Raw genomic sequence first — 14432 nt, forward strand, 5'->3', positions numbered from 1 at the left:
TTTATTTATATTTGGAAGGTTTCCTCCACAGGCTTTTAAGCCAGCCATTTAGTTTTTTATTTTACAAGGAGACACACTCCTGTCTGCTTGTTAGTACAGGGCTCTTCTATTGCCAGAGCCATTATCCCATTCCCCTGATGGTATTTTGTCCATGTGTATATAAATACATACAAACAATACTCTGCACACTGTCCTCCAGTGGAAACAACATGCTAGACATTCTTAGACATTGCTTTTGATCCTTTGCAACTTCAGCTGCACTTTCTTCAAACGAAGCAAAGTAACAACCTTCATTCACATAAGGTTACAGTCTTAACATAAAATGCAATGCAAAGCTGATTTTGGGATAAGGACATATTTGAGAAATCAAAGAACTGTTCAAAATAAAGCTAGTTGAACATCCCGGGCAGAACCACCTTACACTGAACTGTATGCAGAGTTATGGGTAAAAAACAGCAATAGACACAGAGAAAGGAAAATATGCTTTCAAAAGCATTCTTGAATTATTTAACCTTTAGAAATGAGCAAATCCAAATAGAAAGTCTCCTTGCCTGTGCTCAACATGAGTTTCAAGTATGGCTGTCATCACCATAAAAACAGTGTTTGTCAACATACTGCCATAAGGGACTTGAGACAGCATTCACTACCAAATTGCAAAAGACTAGGAACTTGGGTTAGTAAGATTAGAGTAGGCAATGCTGTCTCTCAGGTTTTGCCCCTCTATAGCCATATTCATTTGGTAATTAGTAATGATTACATAGAGGTTACAGAGAACAATGCAACCCCTGAAAACAGATAAAACTACCAATCAGAAAGTACTACTCGTCCAGCTTTGTCACAACATTTTCTTTCCTACGAGTTCTTCCCACCTGTGTCCTAAACGCAGGATTCGTTCAACTTCAAGCCCTGCCTCCCTCACTCCTTCAGGTCAAATGACTTTAATTAGGAGGGAACTTGAAGCACACCAAATACAGGAGAGCTCACAGAGCCCTCTACTCGCGAGGATTTGAGTTGATCCCTGTTCCCTAGGACAGAGTCACAAGATTTTGAGCTAAGTCTCCTTCAAACCTGCTGGGTGTGACATTTCAGCTCTCTGTTCAGTGTACCACCTCATCCTTCCTTTTCAGTCCTTCCTCCCAGGGGAGGGCCGCAGACTTCCTCTCCCTTAGCCTACTGACTTCTCAAGACTCCTGCATTTTCACTTACTCCCCCCGAGCTCCTTCTCTAGTCTAGCCCTGCGTCCTCCCCAGACATGCTACATAAGGATAATACAACTCTTGTGGTCCTATGCCTGCATGAGGTTGATATACTCCATCATATCCTTATTACGAGTATACACAGACCAGTCCAACCAACTGTAAATCAGTGACTGTCCACAGCAAAGGCAGCTCTACTTTAACAAACATCAGTGTAGAAACTAAAGCTCAGTTAACACAGTGTCCTGGTTTCGGCTGGGACAGAGTTAACTCTCTTCTTAGTAGCCAGTACAGTGCTGTATTTTGGATTTAGTGTGAGAATAATGTTGATAACATGCTGATGTTTTAGTTGATGCTAAGTAGCGCTTATCTTAAGCCAAGGACTCTTCAGTTTCCCATGCTCTGCCAGCAAGCAGGTGTGCAAGAAGCTGGGAGGGAGCAGAGCCGGGGCAGCTGACCTGAACTAGCCACAGGGGTATTCCATACCATGGAACGTCATGCCCAGTATATAAACAGGGGGGAGTTGGCTGGGAGGGGTGGATCGTGGCTCTGGCATCGGTCAGCAGGTGGTGAGCAACTGCATTGTGCATCACTGGGTTTTATCCCCCCCCCTTTTTTTGGTTGTATTCCTTTTCATTACTGTTATTATTATATTTCATTATTATTATTGTTAGTATTATATTTTACTTTAGTTATGAAACTTTTTTTATCTCAACCCAGGAGTTCCACCTTCTTTCCCGATTCTCCTCCCCATCCCACTGGGAGCAGGGGGTGGGGGTAGGGGTGGTGAGGGAGCGGCTGTGTGGTGCTTGGCTGCTGACTGGGGTTAAACCACGACACACGGTTCAGCTGATTCTAGAGACATGCAGTGACTCGGCCTCAGAAATATAATCAGCTTTTCACTAGTTAATGCAGTTCGTTTCCTCTTTTGCATTTGTAACAGGGATCATGGAAATAAACACCCTAGCTATTAGTCACTTCCACCTTCAGAAATATCAGGCGTTAGAACAGCATGACAGATTTTGCATTAGAAAGGAGAACTCTGACAACAAAAGGAAAAAGTGCTGTCAAAAGAACTTAAATAAGAAAAATTTTCCTGTTACACCATTTGAAACAAAGATTAATGCAAACTTCAAATCTTTCAAACTGATGTTACTATTTCAGTGTTATCATAACATTACAACATCATATTCACATCACTGCAAAAAAATGCTAAGCTTAATTAATACCTTTGTCCACTTAAACGCTTATTGGAGCATATGTTTACGATTTAGTCTGCCTCATCTCCCCGGAGCTATCCCCAGAACATGCCTATCTGTTTTATACTCTTGATTTTAAAAGCTTTTCAATAGTAGGATTTTTTCACCCCTCCTCAGTAGGCAGTTTAACAGCCTAATACATCTCACTGCCATCAAAATGCAGTTCATTACCTACTGGGGATCCCACATTTCCTATCTGTTCTTTCTTCTGTATGAAGCATGGAGGTCAGATGCCTCCTGTTTTACTGTGCATGCAGACAAGGCAAAAGCAGCAGGGCTCTGCCCAAGAATTGTGCCTTATTCTACAAACTCTAGCTCTCAAGGTTATTTTTGACAGCAATGAATGCAAGTGCTTGGAATATCACAAGAAACAGTTTAATAGAGCCTGAAGAGGAAGTGCTTTCAAAAGCAGGCCAAGAAGGAAAGGTGAGGTAGGGGTTGAAAGACAGTTTAAGTACAGTGCTGTCTAACTGTGGCAATAGACAACTCGCAGAGACGCATGACTTTCCCAGAAACACCTGTGCAATGAGGAAAGCATCCAACATCTTTCACTGGATAACAACGTCCTGCCTCATTACAAACACACCACAGAAAGTATGTCACTGAACCAGAGAAAGTGACCCACAAGACTGATTTGATGGTTTTTTTTCCCAAGAAACATAGCACTGACATGCAGCAATGCAAGCTTCACCTGAGAGAGGCTACAAGGAGCAGCAGAAACAGTCTCCGGAAGTGAGCTGTAGGAGACCAGGGGAGATGAAGACGAAGGACAGAGTGCACTAGTGATAGCTCTTTTGTCTCCAATAGAGGATCTTGTTACACGTGAGCAAAATATACAAAAGTTTGCATCTTCCCAATGAGCACTTCTCCTCAAAATTAAATTCTAGCATGCATTGTACTGAGTGAAGAGAAGGCAGCTCCTCAGCACATCCCTACTTTACCACAATTTCACTGCCACGTAGAGAGGAAAAGACAAAGACCTATTTCTGATCCACTCACGTTCTCTGGGTATTGCTAAGCTGGCCCTACCAGGATTGACTCAACCCTGAGGTCTGTTAACAACCATGCCACAAATGGTGAAATGCTCTGCTGATCCTGACATGTTTATTCGATTTTCTACAGAGTCAAAGAAGGTAACCCTCAGGTAAGAACTCTTCCCTGATCATACAGTCTTTCCTCAAGCTCAGCACCATGCTTTATTGTCATTACACTTCCTACATGAATTTTGAAAGAACACAGCTTGACCTATTCCAGAAAGCATCTTTAAGTGATGTTATGCTAAAAAGGCACTTTGTACATTGAGAATCACTAAAGGAAAGCAAGTTTTCAAATAGAAAGTATCTTCAGCCCCCCTGCCCACACACACACCTTTCCAGCATAAGCCCTTAGCACAGTGAGGAAAATTTTTAATTTAATTTTTTAAAATTCCTCTATTAAGTATCTTAGCAACACATCAGCATCCTAAAACCTTTCTCCATTTCTTCATCTGTGGTGCTTACCAATACTGCCATAGGTTCACACACCTCCCTCCTTCTCAGACCAAATAGCTGCTTGATCTTAGGATCAGAGAATTCGTGTTGGAGCAGGCCTCAGGAGGTTCCACTCCTACTCTACTCTACATAAGGTCAGCTATGAAGTCACAACAGGACTTTATCCACTTTGGTCTTGAAAACCTGTGAGGATAGACATTGCACAACCCTTCTGGGCAACCTGTTCCAACACTTGACAGTCCTCATAGCAGAAAAGGTTTTCATTACGTGTGGCTTGAACCTCTTGTTTCAACTTGTATTTGTTATCCCTCATGCAACCACCACCAATGTGAAGAGCCTAGCTCTGTCTTCTTGATAACCTCCTCTTAAGTACTGGAAGGTTACTTCAGGTTACCAGAAGGTTAATAAGGTCTCATCAAAGCCTTCTCTTCTCCAGGCTGAACAAGCCCCGTTCCCTCAGCATGTGATTCTCATACTGTACCAGGGCCCTGAGTGCACTGAAAGGCCTTTAAAGGCCCTGAGCAGCCTCCCCTCCACCCCCACTCTCTGCCCATGGCCCCAGGGGCTCCATTCAAGCTCTGCCTTTGGCCTTCAGTCCCTGCCCAAGCTATGTTGTAGGTGTGCCTGTCTCCAGCCATCCTGTGTATGGTCACGGACCCTGTTGATCCAGACCCTGACCTGTGGGTCTGACTTCCTCACTTGAGCTCAGACCTGCCACATCACTGTAGACCTGCTCAGTGATAACTGGACTGTGTCTGACCCTGATTACCATCGCTGGGCCTGATCCTGACCTGCTGATTCACATCTCAACCTGATCTTGGACCTGCCTTATCACCACAAACCTGCCTGGCAGTCTAGACTCTTGCTTGGCACTGGCTACCTAACCATGGGACAGGGCCCTGGCTGGTGGGGCACCTGCCTTGCCAGCTGGGTTACCACACTTGGCTCCCAGCTCTCCATCCCTTACCAAGGGCCAGCTGTCTCACAACACATGCTCCGGCTCCTGACGGTCCTAGTGGCCCTCCACTAGACTAGCTCCAGTTTATCCATACCTTTCTTGTCTCTGAGGGCAGAAAACTGGATGCAGTATTCTAGACTCTGTCTAACAAATGGTAAGTACAGGGAGATAATCACTTCCCTTGGTATACTGGCCGCAGTCTTATCAATATAGCCCTGCATATTGTCAGCTGCCTTTGCTTCCAGGGCACACTGCTGGCTCATGCCCAGCTTCTTTAAAGCATTCTCATCTCTTTTTATGCATGTATGTATACATGTTATAAATGTAGTGACATTCCTGCAATGTAGAAAACTAATGGGGCATCAGTCACTTGCAAACAGCGCAATTCTGAAACATGACAAAAGTGAAAAACTGAGATGGGTTTTCAATTGTAAAACCCAAGTGCAACAGGAATGTTAACGTACTGCTTCTAAAACAAGCAGTCTCTTCTGATCAAGGCTCAACCAACTCCATATCAGCTCTCAGAGAGTAATAATGAGACAAAGTCTTGGATTCTCTAGTGCAAACTTGCTAGTTCTACATGTGCCACAAATGTGAAACTAACTCCTCCAACCAGTGCTGCAGCCTCAATGTTGTTTTACTATTTTATTCTGTGCCGTTCCCATGTTTCACTTTTTTATTGTGATTTTTTAGTATGTGTATTTGGGGAGGGAGGGGTTAAACACTAAAAATACACAGTTGTGTTGGAAATATCCTCATGGACAGGCTGAGGTTTGGCATGCTTTGGAAGAAAATAACTTAAAATAGCAAGGAAAGCAAAGACTGTGGGATATACATCTCTGATGGCTATTTTCTGTTAAAATAACCACAACAACTAAGATAACACTGACATTCCCAGTTAACCCTCTACCCTCTTCAAGACAGATGAACAGGATCATTCTAACCTCAGAGCTTTGTCTGAATAATGCAAATGATGCTGCATTAGTTATATTCTGACCCCAAGGTCTTCTCATGCAGCTTTATTCATGAGAATTAGTTTTAAAGAAAGTGCAGATGCCCAAAACCAAATTTGCCATAAGTTCTACAGCCCCATTATAGAAAAGACCTTGTCTGTAGGATTTGCAATTTGAACATCACAGGTCTAACAAACACGAAAGGGAAAGATCTGGAGGCAGAAGCTACATTAGCTCCATCAGTTTTCATTCTTGGAGCTCAGAAAAAATGCAAAATGGAATCAAAGGGCATAGAACTATGAGGACTCATTTTTTTCCTTGGTGTTATCAACCACGTGCACATCACACTGATAATTTATCTTTTGAAATTTTTAAAATTATTGAGTGCTAACTTTGGCCCCATATTCTATGCTGATATAACTCATATGAACGCATTTCTTCAGTGGCTATTATCCTTTGCCCTGGCTATAAAGAACTTCACCTATCAACGAATAAACGATTGAAACTACCTGTGGCACTTGTTACTAAGATCTTTGCTAAAGTAATATGTTAAGTTTTGGCATCCACAGGTAAAGTTTAGGCCCATCTAGGAGTAATAGCACAAACAAACTGCATGATTTGACTCTCATGGCTGTTCTGGAGAATATCCAGCTGTTTCCCTGTCAAATCCCAGGTGATTTACCCCGAAGTCCTAAAATCAGTTCCATGCAGTCAGGTAGGAAAATCAGGTGCCCCCATTCCCAGCCCTGTGGTTCAAACCACAAAACTATACAGAGTAAAAGCATAGAACAGAAGAGTTGATAAAAGGACTAAGTAAAGAAATGCAGCCTTATTCACCCTTGTAGTCTAGTTTTTCCCCCAGCACAGCATCCCCTACCACAGGTCCTCCTCTCTGCCCATCAGAAATCTCTGGAGCTGAAGGCCTCTTCGAGGAGGCAGAGCTCACAGAGCTCCCACCTCCCATCAGGAGCACGGTGACAGGCAGATATCCAAGATTCAGCAAGAAAAGTTTCCAAAAGCTTGAACAGGAAAAGGCAAAGCTGGAGTCAAGTTTTACACAAGAAGGGGTAAGGCAGGAACTGTTGGCACCACGTCTGCGGGCAGCTGCCGAGGAGAGCTGTCAGCCCACCGGCCAGCCGTGGGCTTGCTCCCACATCGCCCCCTGGACCGCAGCCTCCCTCCTGCCACCCGGGCTCTGCGCCCCGCGGGGGCTTGTCCGCGTTCCCACCCATCCAAGGCTCAACTCGACTCTGCGCCCTCACACCCCGCTGCAGCCTCGGGGGGTGTGAAAGGGGAGAAGAAAAGAAGCCCCCCGCCTGCCAGCAGCGCTGTTGCAGGCGTATTTTCCTCGGTGGCTGGGAGAAATCCCCAGCCAAAGCCAACTGCTTCCGTCAGAGATGGGCAACGCGGGCTCTTCGGCGCAGAGCAGGACCGCGGACGCAGACGCCGCTGGGCTCATCTTGTCCCCCTGAACTAACTTTCCTGTTTCCGCAAAAATTATACAGACACTGCGGGGGGGGGAGGGTGTATTGTTTTCACCACACACTCCTTACCCCTACGAGCCACCCGCACTCCTACGGCACCCCCACGCCGCCCCGCCCGCGGGGACTCCGCGGCTCCCCAGAGCCTCCAATCGCCAGGCCGGCGCGCCCCAGCCCCTCCGACCAGCACCCCCGCCACCGCCTCTCCCCCCGCCGCCCCGCTCCTGCCACCTCCCAAGGCCGGGAAGCGCCCGCAACTCTCCGCCGCCCCCCGCCCCCCGCGGCGCCGAGTCTCACCCGCGCGTCCCTGGGCTGGGCCGGGCCGGGCCGGATGGGGCCGAGTGGTGGGAGAGCTGCGGAGGCACGGCAGGACACGGCTCCAGCTCCTGCCAGCGGAAACGGGAGGAGGGGCTCGGACCGGCGCTACCGAGCGGGGAGGAGCTGGGGGCGCTGCCCAAGGGAGGCTCCAGCCCCGCGAAGGAGCGGAGGGAGGGCCGCCGCCGGCCCGGGCCTCCAGCGCACTTCACGCCGCCCGGAGCCGGCCCGGCTGACTCCGGAGTAAAAGGCTGCCGCCGCCCCGCGCCGGACCCCCTTTCTGAGAGTTCTGACTGTAGCCTGCTCGCCCGGGGCCCGCCCCACTCCCTGTGCCGCCCACGCACCCCACGGGACCCCCCCGGAACCCCCTCGGGTGGAAGCCAGGGGCATCCCCCGCCTGCACCCTCCCAGAGTTGGCGGGCTGTGCCGGGGCTGGGGGCATCTACCGCCTCCCCCCCTCAGCTGCCTCCCCTGCCCTGAGAGGCTTGCAGGTGAACGTCTCCTCTGGGTTCACGTAGGCGGGGGCAGTAGCCACGCTAAGCTGTGAGCAGGCAGGCTGGCATGAATGCAACCCACTGGCGCCTAGACCGCTGCTGCAAATGGCAAACCCATGGCTAAGCTGCTTGGTGGTCCCAAGCCCATGACTGCCAATATATTGCTGTGGCTTCTAGCACAGAGGGTAAGCTTGTCTGAGTGCTCGTCTGAGCTCTCTGCTCTGGCAGGAGGAGACTGCAGTCTGCACAGCATGTTATCTGTGATGCTACATGAGAGAAGGCCATGAGGGAGATCCTCTGAGATCCTACAGAAAGTCCCCACCTGCCTTCCCCTGGGTGTCAGTGGAAGTGCAACAAAAAGTTTATGGAGCCAACTTCAAACACTGTCTCCAGCCTAGGCGAAGGTTCTGGCATGGACCACTGAGCGAAGTGTTGTGCGGGGGAAAGTGGCCTAGAATTGGGGCAGAGATACCTACAGAAATAACTGCACCTACAGTGCAGTTATGGGCATGGGCCTCCTGGGGGGAACTGTATTTTACAGTGTATGAAGAGCAACTCAAGGCTCTTCCGTAAATATTTCTGCAGAAGGAAGATCTGTTTCACATTCCTAGGTCCTCTGTGTATTCTCATTTCCTTCTCTGGTGCTGCTGTTGTTGTCACGCTTCTCAATTCAGGGGCATGTTCACATCAAATATATTCTCTCATACCTTCCATTCTGTCCTATATGGATTTTTATAAACTGCTTGGTTCAACAGACTCTAAGCATCCTAGTGGTAGTGCTGCCAACAACACAGCTGTCACCTGCCGCATGTTTGTTCCTCTCTCCCCCAGAAGAGAAGCATGTGCAGCAGCTTTCTGTTCTTCATTTATTTATGTGCAAAAGTACACAAATGTTGCTATGTGTTTACCTTAAAGCAAGCAATGAAGGAAATCTGTCTTGCAATGCAGCAGGAGATAGAGATCTGTGGAGAGAATTTCATTTGGTTCTTTTGTTCTAGGCTCCGAAAAAAGTCCATCTCCTGGATGCTGTAGCTCTAATGCAATAACATTACAAACATCCCATTGTACATGAGGACTGAAGGATCTTCATTCCAGAATTGTTGTCAATCTTTAAATAACTCAGGCTCAAACTTTGGAGATAAAGAACCACTTCCTCAAAGATGAGCTGTGCAGGAAGCCAGTAGACAATGAGGACAAGTTTAACAGTTTTGGTGGTAGTGTTATTGTTGTTTGTTTGTTTGTTTGTTTGTTTGTTTGTTTTAACAGAGATCGCATGATGTTGTGTTCTTTACCTGTCAGCCTAAGACAAGCATCTTTATACCCAGGTATATGGGATTTCTGTAGTTCAAGTCAAAGTGAAAGATGAATAGGTGAAACCAAGTCCTCATTTGGAGTCTACCTTGGAAAGAAGGTAAAGAATGCTTGGAAAGCAGATAAAAAAATATATGGGAGCTTTGTATGAACTTGACTATCACTTAGGGAAGAACTTGAGGATCACTCTGAAACTGGGGACTGGAGTGGCTGATAACTGCAGATGTACTTTCTACCAAGGAGACTGCACTAGGCTACAGATCTCTTCTCAATATACTAGTAAGCTTAGGAAATAATCTCATTAGACTTTTGTTTCAGCTTCAACTAGCTGTCTTCCACATGTGACCAAATCTAACATGGGGGCGCTCTGATGTTGTCCATACAGTGAGGAACAGAAAGAGTTGCACCTCATCAGCAGTATACTTGAATCTACAGCATCTGACCAGCAAACCTAAACGCTACATACAGCTTTTGAAAACAGCTTTAAGTAGCTGCATTTGAGGCATCTAAAACTGGACACACGGCTTTCCAGTGTGATTCACTGGTTATATCCCCTCTACGGGAACAGACAGACTGCTTTGGGTCCCAGCCACCAATTTCAGATGAAATAATAGCATGGCAACAGTACTGAGTACTGTGGGGAAATTAGGGAGGTTGAAAATGAAAGTCAGTGCTTCTCTTTTTGGCAGAAGGAGATCATCCATCTAGACTCTCTAGCTTTGCTATATTCAGGTTCTTCCCATCATTATTGCTATATTGCCCATTTGAAGGAGGTGAGGGGGGTGCTTTTCTTCAATGGTAGACTGCTTATTTTCCTCAGAATAAGCACCAGTACTTTGTGGCTCATTTAAGAGGCCAAAAATGGTATGGATCACAGATCTGGAGTCTTGACTAGTTGCTGAATCAGCATGTTAAATTACCCAAATGCAGGCAAAACATGGCTACTGGTGTAGTAGATCTGGATCTGGTGTCCAAGAGGAGGATTGCCCAAAAAAGCAGACTTTTGCAAAGTGTGGGACACACCATGATGGAAGGGGAAGCTGCTTTTGGGGCCTGGAATGCACTAATAAGCCTCAGGTGCCCTGACTAGCTTTTCCTGGGGTTTCCATCTGTGCACCCACTGCTTATTAGCCCAGGAGCTTTATCTGTGCTCAGGTCTGGGCACTCAAGTCGTTGCCTGAACTATGCTGTAGGTCTGTCTGTGTCTAGTCCTGGATTGACTTCAGCCCTGACTCATTGCATGGCCTTTGTCTAACAGTGACTGGACTGTCCGTGGAACCTTTTGCAACCCTTGCTCTGCTCACCTGCTTAGATGCTACGGGACTATACCCCAGTCTGTGAGGTTACTGACAGAGCTGTGGTCAACCTAAGCGTCTGGCTAGCCTTCCCTGGTAGAGTAGCCCTGGTCTTGCTGTTCCATTACAAGCTTGCCAGTTGTCTGCTGCCTGGTTTTGATGCAGACTGTGCTTGCAGGATTGATGAAGCAGCATGACTTCCTGGAAGCTTCTTGGAGGCTTGGCATGTGTTCTCTCTGCCTCTGCTACAGCTTTAGAGCAAGTTTAAGGGTGTTCTCACCTGTCTGAATCAGTTCTTATTCTTTGCTGTCACTACTCAAGTTCTCCAACTCCTTCATCTGGTCCAAGATGTCAAAGAACCAAGGAAAAATGAGCTGGATAATGGGGAAGAAAAAGTCACTAGGAAACCATTGCACCAAAGGCTAAAGCATGTATGTAATACTCAAGGAAATAATGATGCTTGGGTCTAGATATTGAAGTAGAAAGAGATTTAAATTCAATCTCTACCTCTGCCTCTAGGCCTACCTACATGTTTTCTTTGTTGGCAATGTCAGCTTAAGAAGTTCTCACCCCCTCATCACAGATAAATGAATGAATTCAAATGAACTTGTCTTACCTGAAGTGTTTCTTTTGGCTTTGAAGTGAAGATGAAGGGAGGACTCCTCTCTTACCTAGTTCTGTGTTGCTCAGACCCATGGTCTGTTGTGTCTTATCTCAGAATACTATCTTTAAGTGGAATCATTTCAATAATCAAGTCTGACGTGATTCCACAAGCAGATGTAGCTGCACAATTGAGGGCTGATAAACTGAAGTGTGCGGGTTAGAAAAGAAAGGCGCCACAGTTGAATAGAAACTTTTGAGCTGCTTTCTTATAAAGAAAGCAAGGATATTTAGATCCCTGTTTTGTCACTTTATCTTCTAACACCTCAGTGTTGTGGCTGTAAAGTGATCAGGGGAATCAGCTTTTGCTGTTTTGTCCTTTGATTTTACAGCAAGTTCTTATAGGCTAAGGTTAATATTTCTAGTATTTCTGCCCCGACAGAAATTACACTTGTAAGACACTCTGATATCCTCATTTATTGTTGGTTGTTTAGAGTTCAGTTTAGCCTTTCCTCTTGAAACTAGGCTACCTCTTTCTTAACATATGCTGCTTTTTGGTATTTGCTTCCCTTTATTTTCAGCAAAATTGCAGCTGGCTCTGATGTACTGTCTGGTTTCTTCTCGTGAAATTCCAAGAAAGGAAGCCTTGGGGACAGAGATCTACAGTCCTTTCAGTCTTTGAAGTATTTTTGCATGGATCTCACCCAGTCTGCAAGGGGACAGAAGCCTTTTAGTCCAGATCAAAATTTCCAGTACTCCTTTTGACTCACAGCTTTATTAAATCTTCTTCATCTGGTAGCCTCCATAAAAGTGATCTCTCCTAGACACATGAATTTTCTGTTGGTTTCTCCGCTGAATTTGAAAGGTAGGTAGATGCCTCTTGCTGACCCTGGTTATTGACAACAAGGGGCTGTGTACTCCAAGAGCAAGAGTAGAAAGGAACAGTGCCAGAGAAGAGGCTTTCATTGCTACTAAGTGAATAAAAGACCTGCATGAGTGTTCCTAAATCAACTGTCCTAAGATTTTATCTGTTCTTCAGCCTGTTGGCTTGTATTCATTGCTTTGATAACATCTTAAAACTGTGCTAATGTGGTTTTATTCATGATCAGTTGATAGAATAAGTAGACTTCTAGGGCTCATCTCCTTTAGGGACTACTCCATGGGGTCTGCTGTACCAGTGTAAACCTGCAGTGGATGCATGCAAAGCACCAGGCTCATGTTTGCAGAAGAGTACTCATCACAAGCAATTTTCCATCGCTGGGGACTAAACACTGCCCTTTCTCTGTACAGGATTCCATTTCAAAACATATTTGTTGTCTGTGTTGGCCAAAAATACTTTTCCAAAGAGTCAGTCTTTTTTCTCATTAGTGAGGTTTTATTTGATTTGTTGTCTGCTCCACACATGGTTCAGAGATCAAGAAGGAAATTGCATAGGGCTGAAATAGGCAGGTGCATGCATCGGTAACGGACTGTAGCCAGTTGGTGCCATTCATACCTACGTGGCCGACTGTGGGGGCTGGCTGGTTTGCAGAGAAGTAGTTAATTCCGTCCCGGGCGGTTTGGTCACCTTGCTGTGGCTAGCAATGACACCCGACGGGCAAGAGCGGGACTGCGCTTGCATGGATTTTTCATGTATAGCACAGGCCAGCAGGCGTTTCGAGATGCTCTTTTTTCTAGGTGTTTAAAGTACTTGGCTTGTCTTTCTCCAAGCTTGACTGATTCTGGTTACCAGCCATACAGATCTTATGGCAAGCTGTTGGCATCTGTGTTCTGTGTTGCTGTTTGGAAGTCAGTTCTTGAAGGCATTTGTTTGTCCTGGAGAGAGTAGCCACAGCAGGAACTTTGTGCACAGGAAGGTGGTGTAGATTTTGTTTAATAGGTGCAAAAAGTGCTTTTGTCCTTTACTAGCCACTTTTGGCTCCTGCACAGAGAAGGTTAACAGCACTATCCCTGCACAGTCCTTAAAAGCAGCCTGTGAGAGTGCAGGTCTGCAAGATTGGGGGGAAAAATACTTGATTATCTATAAAAAATAAATGGAGCCCTTTTGCCACAACAAGAACCAAAGCATCTTTCTCCAGCTCTGACTTCATGGCATCATCTTTGCTATCCTCCTTACCCACATCCTTTCCTTCCCATGCTTCAAAGCACAGGTTATGACCCAGACGCAGGCCATGAGCAGCAAAGTGCAGTGTGTATGGCAGAGGCAGTATCATGTCAGCTGCTCCACAGTAATGTCTCGTGAAGACTCATCCCTGTGAGGGACTTCCTACATGCAAATAGAAACCTGCACTTGGACAGTTACAACAGATCAACCAGCATGCAATAGCTTAATGAGGAAGTAAGTCAATTAGTCCCCCTTCCACATCAGATTGATTGTCCAGGCCCACTGGGACGCCAGTGGTGCAGGGCTATGTGTTGTAAGGCTAGTCCTGGTGCAGCTTGTGCTTACCTAAGCACAAAAATTGGAGGTCCCCACTAACTGGAAGCTAGCCAATTTTATTCCAATCTACAAGAAGGGCGTGAGGGAAGACTCAGGAAACTACAGAGCTGTTAGTCTAACCTCAGAACCTGGAAAAATTATGGAGAAGATTGTACTGGGTGCTATTGAAAGGCATTTAAAGAGCAATGCATCATCAGGCATAGTCAACGTGGGTTCACAAAGGGAAAGTCCTGTCTAATTTGATATTCTTCTACGACAAAGTCACCCACCTAGTGGGTGAAGGGAAGGTGGTCCATGTAGTTTTTCTGGATTTTAGTAAGGCTTTTGATACTGTGAGATGAGCAGGTTCACAGTGTGCGGGTGAAGAACTGGCTGAAGGGCAGAGCTCAAAGGGTTGCAGTGAATGGGGCTACATCTGGCTGGCGACTGGTCACCAGTGGTGTTCCTCAGTCCTCAATTCTAGGGCCAGTTGTGTTCAATATTTTTATCAATGATCTGGACGCAGGAGTTGAATGCAGTATGAGCGAGTTTGCTGTCGATACTAAACTGGGAGGTGCTGTTGACTCTCTGGAGGGACAAGAGGCCTTGCAGAAGGATCTGCATAGATTGGAGCATTGGGCAATGATTCATAACATGAAAT

General features: G+C 46.2%; 1 protein-coding gene across 2 annotated transcripts in view; it reads right to left on the reverse strand.

Moving 5' to 3' along the window:
* Positions 1-7714, reverse strand: part of TSPAN9 (tetraspanin 9) — a 200123-nt gene extending 192409 nt beyond the window's left edge. For both annotated transcript variants that reach the window (XM_050898445.1, XM_050898435.1), the window contains exon 1: positions 7635-7714. The gene's annotated coding sequence lies outside the window, so the exon portion shown is untranslated. The remainder of the gene's footprint in view (positions 1-7634) is intronic.
* Positions 7715-14432: the final 6718 nt, after the last annotated feature.

The sequence above is a fragment of the Gymnogyps californianus genome, chromosome 1, assembly GCF_018139145.2.
Source record: "Gymnogyps californianus isolate 813 chromosome 1, ASM1813914v2, whole genome shotgun sequence".
Taxonomy (NCBI): domain Eukaryota; kingdom Metazoa; phylum Chordata; class Aves; order Accipitriformes; family Cathartidae; genus Gymnogyps; species Gymnogyps californianus.